This window comes from Atractosteus spatula, chromosome 11 (assembly GCF_055471065.1).
Source record: "Atractosteus spatula isolate fAtrSpa1 chromosome 11, fAtrSpa1.hap1, whole genome shotgun sequence".
NCBI lineage: Eukaryota > Metazoa > Chordata > Actinopteri > Semionotiformes > Lepisosteidae > Atractosteus > Atractosteus spatula.
This window is the reverse complement of record NC_142716.1, coordinates 27334773-27348251: the sequence shown is the minus strand read 5'-3', so window position 1 is coordinate 27348251 and position 13479 is coordinate 27334773. Positions and strand designations below refer to the sequence as shown.

General features: G+C 41.3%; 1 pseudogene; it reads left to right on the top strand.

The window, feature by feature from the left end:
* The first annotated feature begins 6797 nt into the window (after positions 1-6797).
* Positions 6798-11378, top strand: LOC148823770 (deoxyribonuclease-2-beta-like; annotated as a pseudogene).
* The last annotated feature ends 2101 nt before the right edge of the window (positions 11379-13479 follow it).

Here is a 13479-nt window from a genome sequence, read left to right as displayed (position 1 = left end):
CCTATTACTTGATTCTTATGGATGCCCGGTTCCGCCGGGGATTCAAAAAAAAACCCCATGGAATCGCGTACAGTATCTAAGGAAATAGCAGTATAACCTTATTCATGCACAAACAGTGGCATGTTACATTATTAAATTTGGGTGTCTCCTCTTGCCAGAAACCTATAAATTGCATTTTGAGTGCGGTTTTTGACTTTTTTAAAATTTTTTAAATTACAACCCATAAATAAAGCTGATACTGTTTAGACTTTTAATTATTTAAAACTGTATTACAGCAGCACAATGCACAATGCAAAGTAAATCGCTATCTTTGTCTTCTGTGTAATAATGTTCACCTCTCTGTCCAGCAAATTAACAATAGTAATAATAATGAACTTTATTGTATATGGCGCCTTTAAAGGTGGCTCCTCAAAGCGCTTTACAGGATAAAACAATAACAACAATACTGTTAGGCTGGGCAAACAATTTTTTTAAAAAAAGACATACAAAATGAGATATAATGATGTGTTCCGGCTTAGACATTAACGAAGAGCATAACGAAGGTCATAAAGGTCATAAACGATATTAATTTTGGAACATCAATATATTATGTAAACTGTATGTTGCTGTTATTGGTATTTTAAAGAAAAAATACTGTAAAATCCTGGGTTCGGTACAATGTTTCAGGCATTCATGTGAAGGACAACAGAGCTTTCACTGGCCGATTATCAAACTTTATTGATAAATCAAAAACAAAAACTATCCGACCAAACCAGAAAAAGAAAAAAAGAATAACGGACACAGCGCGAGCCTGCATTCTCTCCTCAGCCGTCCACACCACACTTTTCCCTGGGTCAGAGATTAAATAAGACGTCACTCACACCAAACAAATTACCACACACTGAACACTGAACATGTTAACCCAAATATGTCTCACAATACTTTTATGGTACATTACTTTGCTAAAATGTATTTAAAAATAAAAACGATTACAAACGCCAGCAGAGAGAGAGACACAGACACAGTTCTTCATTGTCAAAAAGTAATTGTTTTTTACTTTGTCAGCACCCAGACAAACGCAAACGCGTTATTAATGAAATGCTTTTATTCATTCTTAATCGAACTCACAAGTTGTCATCTGCTGTTGAAGCTCTGTGACACTAGACTCACACATGGCTAGACTTGACTATTTAACCATGAGATTATGTTTATGTTTATTAATCTTCCTTGTTATGCACTGAGAATGATAAGCACCCCAAACACGAGGGCGGCGTAGCGGTCGGCTCTGGCTTTCCCATCTATACCGATGCACTGCAAGTACAACCCCCCCTCCTTCTCTTGAGTGATGGGCAACAGTTGGATATCTGGGAGAATTGTTCGTTCCACTGGCGTCTGTGAATTCCGCTGTGTAAACGGTGCTTCCTGAGGGGAGACAGACGGCGGGGACAGCGTCAGCCAGGTCCTGGGCGGTAGTGAGCAGAGAAGCCGGGATGGAGTGTCCTGAGGCGGTGTGTGCTCTGGGGGGGGCAGAGCTTCCGCCAGGCATTGCAACCTGCGCAGTGGGGGGAGGCACTCACCGGGAGACAGCTGCTCAAGCGTTTGACTGCCGGTACACACTGTCTCCGGCTTCTGCATCTTCACGAGTGTCTCTAACCTCCCAATCCTCCCCTGTAATGCGTCGTACTGCTCCCGCTGCTGCCGAAAAGTCTCCATACAGGTGCTGCCTCTACAGGCTGGCACCCTTGAAAGCTGCACGTATGCGACTTCAATTAACACCAGTATTAAATGTATTACACTGTATTAATCAAGCCTTGTTTCCTTGATAATAGTTTATCTGTTCTTGCATATTGACATAGAACTTGAACCTTACTGCATGTACAGTGGTGTGAAAAAGTGTTTGCCCCCTTCCTGATTTCTTATTTTTTTGCATGATTGTCACACTGAAATGTTTCAGATCATCAAACAAATTGAAATATTAGACAAAGATAACACAAGTAAACACAAAATGCAGTTTTTAAATTAAGGTTTTTATTATTAAGGAAAAAAAAATCCAAACCTACATGGCCCTGTGTGAAAAAGTGATTGCCCCCTAAACCTAATAACTGGTTGGGCCACCCTTAGCAGCAACAACTGCAATCAAGCGTTTGCGATAACTGGCAATGAGTCTTTTACAGCGCTGTGGAGGAATTTTGGCCCACTCATCTTTGCAGAATTGTTGTAATTCAGCCACATTGGAGGGTTGTCGAGCCTTAACCGCTTTTTTAAGGTCATGCCACAACATCTCAATCGGATTCAGGTCAGGACTTTGACTAGGCCACTCCAAAGTCTTCATTTTGTTTTTCTTAAGCCATTCAGAGGTGGACTTGCTGGTGTGTTTTGGATCATTGTCCTGCTGCAGAACCCAAGTGCGCTTGGTTCGAACAGATGTCACGAACAGATGGCCGGACATTCTCCTTCAGGATTTTTTGGTAGACAGCAGAATTCATGGTTTCATTTACCACAGCAAGTCTTCCAGGTCCTGAAGCAGCAAAACAGCCCCAGACCATCACACTACCACCACCATATTTTACTGTTGGTATGATGTTCCTTTTCTGAAATGCTGTGTTACTTTTACGCCAGATGTATTGGGACACACACCTTCCAAAAAGTTCAACTTTTGTCTCGTCAGTCCACAGAGTATTTTCCCAAAAGTCTTGGGGATCATCAAGATGTTTTCTGGCAAAACTGAGACGAGCCTTTATGCTCTTTTTTCTCAGCAGTGGTTTTCATCTTGGAACTCTGCCATGCAGGCCGTTTTTGCCCAGTCTCTTTCTTATGGTGGAGTCATGAACACTGACCTTAACTGAGGCAAGTGAAGCCTGCAGTTCTTTGGATGTTGTTGTGGAGTTTTTTGTGACCTCTTGGATGAGTCATTGCTGCGCTCTTGGGGTAATTTTGGTCGGCTGGCCACTCCTGGGAAGGTTAACCACTGTTCCATGTTTTCGCCATTTCTGGATAATGGCTCTCACTGTGGTTCGCTGGAGTCCCAAAGCTTTAGAAATGGCTTTATAACCTTTTCCAGACTGATAAATCTCAATTACTCTGTTTCTCATTTGTTCCTGAATTTATTTGGATCGCAGCATGATGTCTAGCTTTTGAGGATCTTTTGGTCTACTTCACCTTGTCAGGCAGGTCCTATTTAAGTAATTTCTTGATTGAGAACAGGTGTGGCAGTAATCAGGCCTGGGTGTGGCTAGAGAAATTGAACTCAGCTTTCCAAAGATGTGATAAACCACAGTTGATTTATGTTTTAACAGGGGGGGCCATCACTTTTTCACACAGGGCCATGTAGGTTTGGATTTTTTTTTCCCTTAATAATAAAAACCTTCATTTAAAAACTGCATTTTGTGTTTACTTGTGTTATCTTTGTCTAATATTTCAATTTGTTTGATGATCTGAAACATTTCAGTGTGACAAACATGCAAAAAAAAAAGAAATCAGGAAGGGGGCAAACACTTTTTCACACCACTGTACATGTACTGGTACAATGGAATCCTTACTTACAGAAAGTTATGATAGTTATGATCGGGTGTGAATGAGGAATGTTGAATGGTATTGAATAGTTTGACTTTTGTGAAGGCAAATCCATGAGAATATTTTGTGCTCTAATCCTGCATTTAACATGATAAATCAAGTTAAAATAAGTTCCCAGATGCTTCCCTAGTTAATCTACTGTTCTTATCATAGTTTACTACAGTAAGCAACACTAGATCATAACCTTGTCGTGTGGTTTGGTAAGCCTTCAAACTAATTTTCTTGAAACACATAATTACAATACACTGTATAATAGCAGAATAACAATAACATCTTTTAACTGGATTTGATTGCTTTCAGAGTTCTTTTATAAGGAGTGTGCCTTTGTTTCTAAGGTTAACACTGTCCTTTCATTACAGAAGTATCATGAGGTCCAAGCAAATAAACACACATGCACATATGATCACCAGCGACCTGAAGGCTCTTCTGAATGACAAGAAGAGAGCCTTTAGGAGGGGAGATAAGGAAGAGGTCAAGCGTGTACAGAGGGAGCTAAAGCAGAAGTTAAGAGAGAGCAAGGATGCATACAGGAAGAAGATAGAGGACAAGCTGCAAAGGAATAGGGTGAGAGATGTATGGAGCAGCATGAGAGAGATCACTGGCTTCAAACAGGCTGGGGGTGCAACAGAAGGGAACCTGGAGATGGCCAACGAGTTGAACCAGTTCTTTAACAGGTTTAATTCTGAGTCCTCTGTGGCGCAACACCCATCCCCCCACAGCCACACGCTCCCTAACCCTTCACAGCTGCGACTGCCCAGTACCTCCTCCATCCCCCCACAAACATGGCCGCCTACAGCCACAACCCCCGACGGCTACTCACCCACCCATCCCCCACAGCTGCCACTCTCCAACACCTCCACCATTAACACCTGCAGCACTGAAAGCACTATGAGCACCATCCCCCAGGCCAGGCTGACCATCACAGCTGACCAGGTGAAGAAGGAGCTGAAGAGGCTGCACGAGGGTAAGGCCACAGGACCAGATAACATCTGCCCCAGAGTTCTGAGGGCCTGTGCTGATCAGCTGAGCGGAGTGCTCCAGCGACTGTTCAACCTGAGCCTGCGCTTGGAAAGAGTCCCGGTGATCTGGAAGACATCATGCCTGGTCCCGGTACCAAAGAAAGGGCGCCCCTCTGTCCTCAACGACTACAGACCAGTTGCACTGACTTCTCACATCATGAAGACACTGGAGAGGCTGGTCTTATCCCACCTGAGACCCCTGGTCAGCTCATCACTGGACACCCTACAGTTTGCCTACCAGCCCAGTGTTGGTGTGGAGGATGCAATCATCTACATGCTGCAAAGGGCCTACTCAAAGGACAAAGGAACTGGTAGTAGATTTCAGGAGGAAAAAGGTCAAACCTACTCCTGTCTACATCCATGGGAGTGGCGTGGAGATGGTGGACTCGTACAAGTACCTGGGAGTGCACATCGACGATAGACTGGAATGGTCTAAGAACATCGAGGCCATCTATAAGAAGGGACAGAGCCGACTCTACTTCTTGAGGAGGCTCAGGTCCTTCAATGTGTGTAGTAAGATGCTACACATGTTCTATCAGTCGGTGGTAGCGAGTGCCATTTTCTACGCAGTGGTGTGCTGGGGCTCTGGGATTAGAGCAGTAGATTCCAAAAGGCTGAACAAGCTCATCAGGAGAGCAAGCTCTGCCATTGGGTTTGACCTGGACTCCTTGGAGGTAGTGGCTGAGAGGAGAATGATGTCCAAACTAGTGGCCATCATGGACAACTTCTCCCATCCCCTCTATGACAGGCTTGCAGGAATGAAGAGCACGTTCAGCAATAGACTGATTCATCCACGGTGCGACAGGGAGCGCTACAGGAGGTCATTCTTGCCGTCTGCCATAAGACTGTACAACGCATCCACCTTGCGTCTTGGCAGAGGCAAGATCGACAGTGACCTGTTTCTGGACTAAACACATCTACACATCTACTGCTACATCTGTTCTCTTTCTTTTTCCCGTTTACAACCACTTTTTGTGCAATATATGCCAGGGACCTGTGCAATACATTTATATTTATATCTATAGTTACATCTATATTTATATTCATATGTGTGATATGAGTGTGATACGATTTTCTGTGTACTGTTCTGTTCTAGTTTGTTCTTGTGCGTCCGGACTGTGAGTAACTCTTGTATTGTATTGTATGTATTGTACTATTATTATATAATTCGTTACACTGTGGCTGTGTTGTGTGTGTTAAGCTGCTGTTGCACTGCAATTTCCCTCACGGGATCAATAAAGTATCTATCTATCTATATAAGTGACAAGTAATAGGTTTATTCCATGACGAAAAGAGAAGAGAGAAAACACAACGTTTCAGCTGTGAAGCCTTCTTCAGGTGTGCAGGTGTGCCTTCTTCTTTAGCACACCTGAAGAAGGCTTCACAGCCGAAACGTGTTTCTCTCTTCTCTTTTCAGCATGGAATAAACCTATTACTTGCTCCTTTGAAGACTACACATGCTGACGCAGCTATCCACCTGAACTACTTGCACATATACAGTAAGTGTTTGCAAGTCTGTATCTATATATTCCTGGTAATATGCTTCTATTTATGTAGTAAGAAAGCAATCAGAAGAACTTTTTATAAAGTATTCTTGGTAAAACTCATCAAATCATCTCACTTTTAAATAACTTAAAAAAGTTGCCTGATCACTTTCTTCTTGCTACTCTTTTGATAAAGAGGTATTGTTGTTTTTTTTAGGATAATGAAATCATTGTGAGAAAGATGTTTTAAAGAATTCTACAGGATATTTTAGCAAGTTAGCGAGATAACACTAGTAAGGACCCTGATAATTAGATACTAGTTATTTTTGTTTGGAAGTGTATCTTAGCATTTCAGAGAACAGCACAGCATGGCATAGAAAGTGATGCATTTGTATCACTATATTACGAATATTCTTTCAAATCATAATCAATTTTTCTATATTAAACTATAATAAAAATTCTATAATAAAATCAGTATAAAATTAACACGGATTTATTGTTTATTAGATTTAATGTCTGCTAAAGACTTATAATTATTAATTATAAAAGACCGTGTTATGGCAACTAGAATTTCGAAAGTAGTGGAGTATAAGTGGCTCAGCACTGGGAATACACGTTCTTTGATGGGCTGGAAAAGTCCTGTACATCACTGTGTAGGGTCAATAGGTGTATGACTGTGTAAGAGAGGTTGGACAAACCTGGGGTCAAAGGTCATGGGCGTGAGCAGAAATGTAAAGATAAAATGGCCAATTCTAATTTGGGTGGGTATAAAATTATTATTATTATTATTACTATTACTACTACTTACCAGGCAGCACAGTAGTACAGTGGTTAGCATTGCTACCTTATAGCACTGGGGCCCTGGGCTTGATTTTGGACTCAGGATGCCATCTGTGAAGTCTTTTCTCCCAGGGTTTCCTCTGGGTGCTCCGGTTTCCTCCCCCAGTCCAAAAATATACTGGTTGGCTCATTGGCTTCTGAGAAAAGATTAACTCTAGTGTGCGCTTCAGTGTCTGTATCTGCCCTGCGATTAAGTGGCTTCTTGTCCAGGGTGTCACCTTCCTTGTGCCCATTGCTTCCAGGGATACAAACATCAGTATCATCTTTATCATTGCCACTACTAAATTAAACACAATGTACCTCACAACTGGCAGCCCACTAAAGCTCAGCAGCTGTGAGCCTGGTCAGTATCTGGATGGGAGACCTCCTGGGAAAACTAAGGTTGCTGCTGGAAGAGGTGTAAGTGGGGCCAGCAGGGGGTGCTCACCCTGCAGTCTATGTGAGTCCTAATGCCCCAGTATAGTGACGGGGACACTATACTTTAAAAAGGCACTGTCCTTCGGATGAGACATAAAACCGAGGTCCTGACTCTCTGTGGTCATTGAAAATCCCAGGGCGTTTCTCGAAAAGAGTATAGGTGTTACCCCAGCATCCTGGGCAAATTTCCCATTGGCCCTTACCAGTCATGGCCTCCTAAGAATCCCCATCTTTGAATTGGCTTCATTATTCCACTCTCCTCCCCACTAAATAGCTGGTGTGGGGTGAGTGTTCTGTGTACACTTTGGCTTCACATTGGTGGTGGTGGTGGACGAGAGTCCCCAATACCTGGAAAGAGCTTTGAGTGGAGTGTCCAGAAAAGCACTATAAAAGTGTAAGGAATTATTATTATTATTATTATTGACCTTTTCAAAGTACTGTGTTAACAGTAATAACTTGCAATCCATCATCTACTGACTCTTCATAAATCGATAACTGCTGTTCATTGTAAGTATGAATGAATAGAATGTGATCTGTTATCTCGGTGTGTTGTAATATCTCTTTGTGTGTCCACACAGGAGTCCTACACTTTGACCAGACTCAGGGTTTCTGGCTCAGTCACAGTGTCCCCCACTTCCCTCCATTCCCAGAAAGGGGGTACAGCTGGCCGTCCTCGGGGAAACTGAACGGCCGGACCACGCTCTGTATCACTTACAAATCTACACAATTCCCTCAGATAGGTGCGCAACATAGGGAAGCTAGCATTATGCTAATAGCAAAATACCATTTTATTTTTATTTGTATTGCTCAGTTCAAATTGAAAGAGACGACAATGCGAGGCCATTTACCAGATTCAATATTTGTTGGGCCGGATTTTTGTTTTTGTTTTTTAACCGTGAGCCGAGCCATAGAATGGAATGTGTGGGGTAAATTGAATGTGTAGTCCTTGCTTCATAGGACTGCAGACTTGTGCTGTAGCCCAGCACTACAATGGAATTATTGAGTGTGGCGGGTCTTCAGATATAGCAGGCAGTGTTAAGAAGCTGGGGAAATCCAAATTAACTGCTTCTGCATCAGAAAACTTAATGTCTCTCTTCTCAATGGAGAACACAATTTCCCCTTCTAGCTTCTTTGTCTCCTTATTCCACAGAAGATGGTTTGTAGTGTTACCTTCCTCAGTTTTGTATTTATTGATTTTAATCATACAAAAATGAACAGTTTATTTTTCCTCACAGTTCAGTGACATGAAGGTATGAAAAAATAAAACCGAAGCCCTCCAGCACCTCTGTGGGCTGTGGGTGTTCCGGCCCGGGTATAATGGTTACTGTTGTAACAACATAAGGTGTTTGCATTGCAAGTGAGAGGATGCGATTTAGCCAACAATAAAGTTGTTTTCCTTTCTTTTTCCTCAGCCGAGCAGCTGTTGTATTATAACCCCCGCGTGTACAACTGCTCCTTGCCTGAAGTCTTTCGCCACGAACTGCCCAGAATGAGCTGCATTTGCGAGGGCTCTGTAAAGCCCTGGGTGCAGGGAAGGAGGATGGGGAAACTGCTGTCAGCTCGGGGAGAAACCTTCCTCAGCCTTGCCAAGTCTCGCTTCTTTGTGGATGGTGAGAGTGGTTTTCTTTTAAAACCACGCAGACTGTACAAAAAGATCTGTGATGAAACACCAACTACAATCTGACATATCAGCTGTCCTTATCAAAGGTTCTGTACCAGGATATGCATTTGGAATCTTTTTCCTGGAATTGAGCATTTGTTTGGTCACGTAGGTTTCCCATTGATTCTGGAGCTGGTTAAAGTTCAGAAACCTTCCTGGACAGCACTGATTTTCATTCTGCACTGAGGAGAAGAGTCGGATAAAAACAGTCGACTCCGACTCTCGAAACGTCCAGAAATACATTCACATTTAAAGATGTTGAAATACTCCATGGTAGTTATGCTTACGTTCCAGTGATTTGCAATTCACCAGTGTGGACAAGTGGCCCCTTTGAACTTACTCAGATTTAATGTGTTGTCTTAGCGATGTATTACAGTCTTCCGTCCTTGCAGTCGTCTGTTGCCAGGCCACTGCCAAATGCATATTCATTTTTAGCACGTATTCTCTTCTTTATGGAAGTGTGGAGGCAACCCAAGTAAATGCACTTTTAAGTCCTAAAAACAAGCTAGCTAAATTCCCTTTGAATTCCTGTGCTCTCACATTAAAAGTGTGGCTTGGCTGTCTTGAGAAGCATGACAGAGACTTCCATCACCTTTCACAGGCCAGAAAATTGCCCAGATTTTGCTCCTATTAAAAACATAGCTCAGTCCTGCACACCTTACTGTCATCACAACCTCTGCTGCAATTGTTATTGTAAAGATTGCAAATCCTGTAAAGCAATGCGACTGCAAGATGCTACAGATATTTCAGAACCAGTGAGATACTGTACATGCAACTTCCTGGTCATAGTTTTTACTCTTTACAGCATGATGACGGGCTTTGCTTATATTTTGGCCAGTGGTTGCATGTACAGGTTTGCAAAAGGCCGCACATTGTTAAGAGCCAAACATGAAAATGACAAAAGAAGAACGAGACAAATTACATTTCTTCATCCCAGACAAACATTAAAAATAAAATGCAGACAGCGAAAAGGGAAAACAATTTGGTCTTGACTTTATTCAAAGCTATCCATTACATGGTACAATGAGTTTATATAATGGTATATTAGCCACCAATATAATACATAAACTGAAACAAACTTTTCAGATTTGGCAAAAAACAATCTTAGTTTGATCATTTTTAACTAAGCTTAGTTAAATATCAATTTCAGATTAGATGCAATAATAAGATCAGAATGGAAAAATATTTAAACCATACAGTATATGTGTCTGTTTTCATAATCTTGCAATAACATAAAACATCATATTCGATAGTATATCACCAGCAATAAACTGCAAAGTGTGTAATATTGCTAGAAGCAGAATACATCCCAAGAAAACAAGACCTAGGTCCAAAATAATCATTTAACAGAGTTCGCATAGTTTTGAGATGAAAAATCCACTCCACCTACAGTGAATCATCCATCAGTCTTCTAACCACTTTATCCACTATAAAGTCACTGGGGAGCCAGAGCCTATCCCAGCAAGCAAAGGGGAAAAGGCAGGATATACACTGGACAGGATGCCAGGACATCACAGTGCACACAGAGACAAAAACACACAGCACTTACCCAAGAGTCCATTTTCCCAAAAGCCAATTAACCCAACTAGTCTGTTGTTTTTGGACTGTGGGACCAAAAACTGGAGCACCCAGAGGAAACCCCTGCAAACACGGGGAGAACATACAAACTGCACATTGTAGTTCACATCTGTAGGGCAGAAACACATGTTGCGCTTCTAAAACTGTCTTGCTACAAGGGCTTTCCAATCACTACCAGTAGCTCTTTTATGTTGTTCTGTTGTGATTGTTATCAAAACATAAAAAGTTCTGAAAGAACTCAATTGGAAAACAAAGCACTGAAAACCGTTTAGTAAGGGGAAATGTTTCATTATACAATGTGAAAATGGCAGTAAAATTAAATTCCAGACCGGTAAGAGCTTTTTTTTTACTTTTCACAGAGTGTTTCCTTTCTCTTTAAACCAAGAAAGAGCCCTGTCTGGAGAGCCATTGTAGATGCTGTTAAATGCCTTATATTTCTACTTTGTTGACATACTTGAGGGTTGTCTTTTACAGACATCTACACTGGTTGGGCTGCTCAAGTTTTAAAGACTACTCTGTTGATGGAAACCTGGCAAACGAAAAGAGCATGAACTGCCTTCGAACTGCTCCCTTCCTGAACACGTTTTAAATATCAAAAGAATTAAACTGCCGGGACCTGTGGAGTTCTGGTCTCACTTTGATCATGCCAAGTGGTGTGTATCCCAGGAGTATGGAGACCAGTGGATCTGCACTGGAGATCTAAACAGAGAGGACTGCCAGCAGTGGAAAAGTGGAGGACTTATTTGCTCACAAAACCCTGTTATCTACCACGCTTTCAGGGGGGCTGTGTCCTGGTTTGTTAGGTGCAGAGACATGTTTAAACTGTAAGAGGGGGAATGTTTGACCCTGTTGTTGCAATTCAGTTACGCTGACTCTTTCTGTATCTATCTGTTGCAGATGCAGAGCAGTGTTAATTGTGCTCAGGTTTAGCAAATGCCGCTTGATATTTTGAAGCTAATGTTTGCTGAAAAGCAAGAAAAAAAGTTGCTCAAATGCAAATGTGCTTCTTTCCAGAACAACTAAAATGTATAGGTTTAAACATGGGTTGATGGCTAACACAAAAGAAGAAACACCCAACGACTGCAATTATCAATCCATTCATCTATTATCAGAAAGCAGCTTTTTTTCCTGTGAAGTGTAGTGGCAAAGCTCTTCATTTAAAATAAGAGGACACTGGTTGTAAATGTCAATCAGAATTAAGTTGCGCAAATGTTTTTTCTTTATAGGTTTGGTTGGGTTCCCACCAGCAGTTCTGTGAAATCTTTCCTCATTTTGTGCTTTTGTCTTCTGTTGTGCGAATCCCATCTATAGCCAATAAATGATGGTGCTCGCAGCTCTGAATATATTAAGATTAGTGGAATTCCTGGTCTACCAGCACTCTTTTGTTGTGTGCATCTAATCTATAATCAATAAGTTAAGATAACAGCATATTATTTGCTGAGGTACGCAGATATTCCTGACTTCCATTGTTGGTGGAGCTGGGTCATATTTGCCTGGGAAAAAATGTGCACAACATGATTTCTTCTAAAAAAACGTTTCTACTAGCATCTTGTGCTGTGTTCCTCAAATGTCTTATTTTTCCTGTTGGCACTGTTTTTCTTCCCGTTTTCTTCTACCACCTTACAGTGCGCTCACAAATTATTGTCACCCTTAATGAAGAACAAAAAACCCCATATAAAATAAACAGCACAGATACTGGGTAAACTAGTGAAAAACACTGATTTTATTTTCTCTCAAACATTTCTTAGTTGATTTTTAAATGGTGTGTTTAGGATCATTGTCATGCTGGGAGGTCCACCAGAGACCAAATTATGCTGTAGCTTTTTGGCATAGGCAGCCAGATTTTTGCCCAGAATATCCTGATATTTAGTAGAGATCATGATACCTTTGTCCTTAACAAGGGCCCCAGTGGCATCACAACCACCCCACAACATCAATGTTCCACCCCCATATTTCACAGTGAATATACTTTTTTTCGTGTGAGTATGCATCCCTCTCCAACGCCAAACATACTGGTGGTGTGAGTGGCCACACACTTCAATTTTGGTCTCACCTGACCATAGCACCGGGTTCTAGTCAAAGTCCCAATGGCATTTAGCAAACTCCAGACACTTCAGTTTGTTTCTTGTTATCAATTCCTTCTGGCAACCCTTCCAAACAGCTTTTTGGCATGGATGTACCATCTAATTATTGATTTGGAGACTCAAGGACTCCAAGATGCAACCAGACTCTGCAGTTCTCCAGCTGTGACCCTTGGATTCTTTACCATTTGTGAAGATCAATACTAATTTGTCTCTTAATTTGTCACTTCTTTGCCTTTCCCCATGGTGGTGGATGGCCAAAGTTTTTATTATGAGTGTTTACCTCTTTTTATACCCTGGTGAAACAGCAAGTCCAGAAAATGTTCCTTTTGACTGAGTTATATTTAAAAAACCATAAATTCATTTCAGATTTTATTTTGTTCAGTTTTCTTAAAGAAAAGTGGGGGATCTAATAATTTTGACATTAATGTTTCTGGAAAAAACATGTATTACTCATTTTCAACATTTGTTTTGAAATAATTCCCATTGTCTGGGCATAAGATAGACTCATTATCTGTGCTGTGTATTTTATACAGCTTGTTTTGTTCAACTTTATCAAGGGTGCCAATAATTCTTGAGCCCACTATACCTGCTTAGATAAATAGAATCACTATTACACACAAAGAAAAACACTCAAAACACTAACTTCTGTTCTTGGAAGTATAGTGTTCAGTCCAATTTTAATGCATCACTGATATTTGAAGAAAGTGAAAACCGCTTTGCACTGTTTGGAGATGATTGCTAAGATCATCCAGGTGGATGCTGCACATTGGTGGTGGCGGAGGGGAGTCCCCATTACCTGTAAAGTGCAATATAAGTGTAAGCAATTAATTACTGAGCTTAATTTT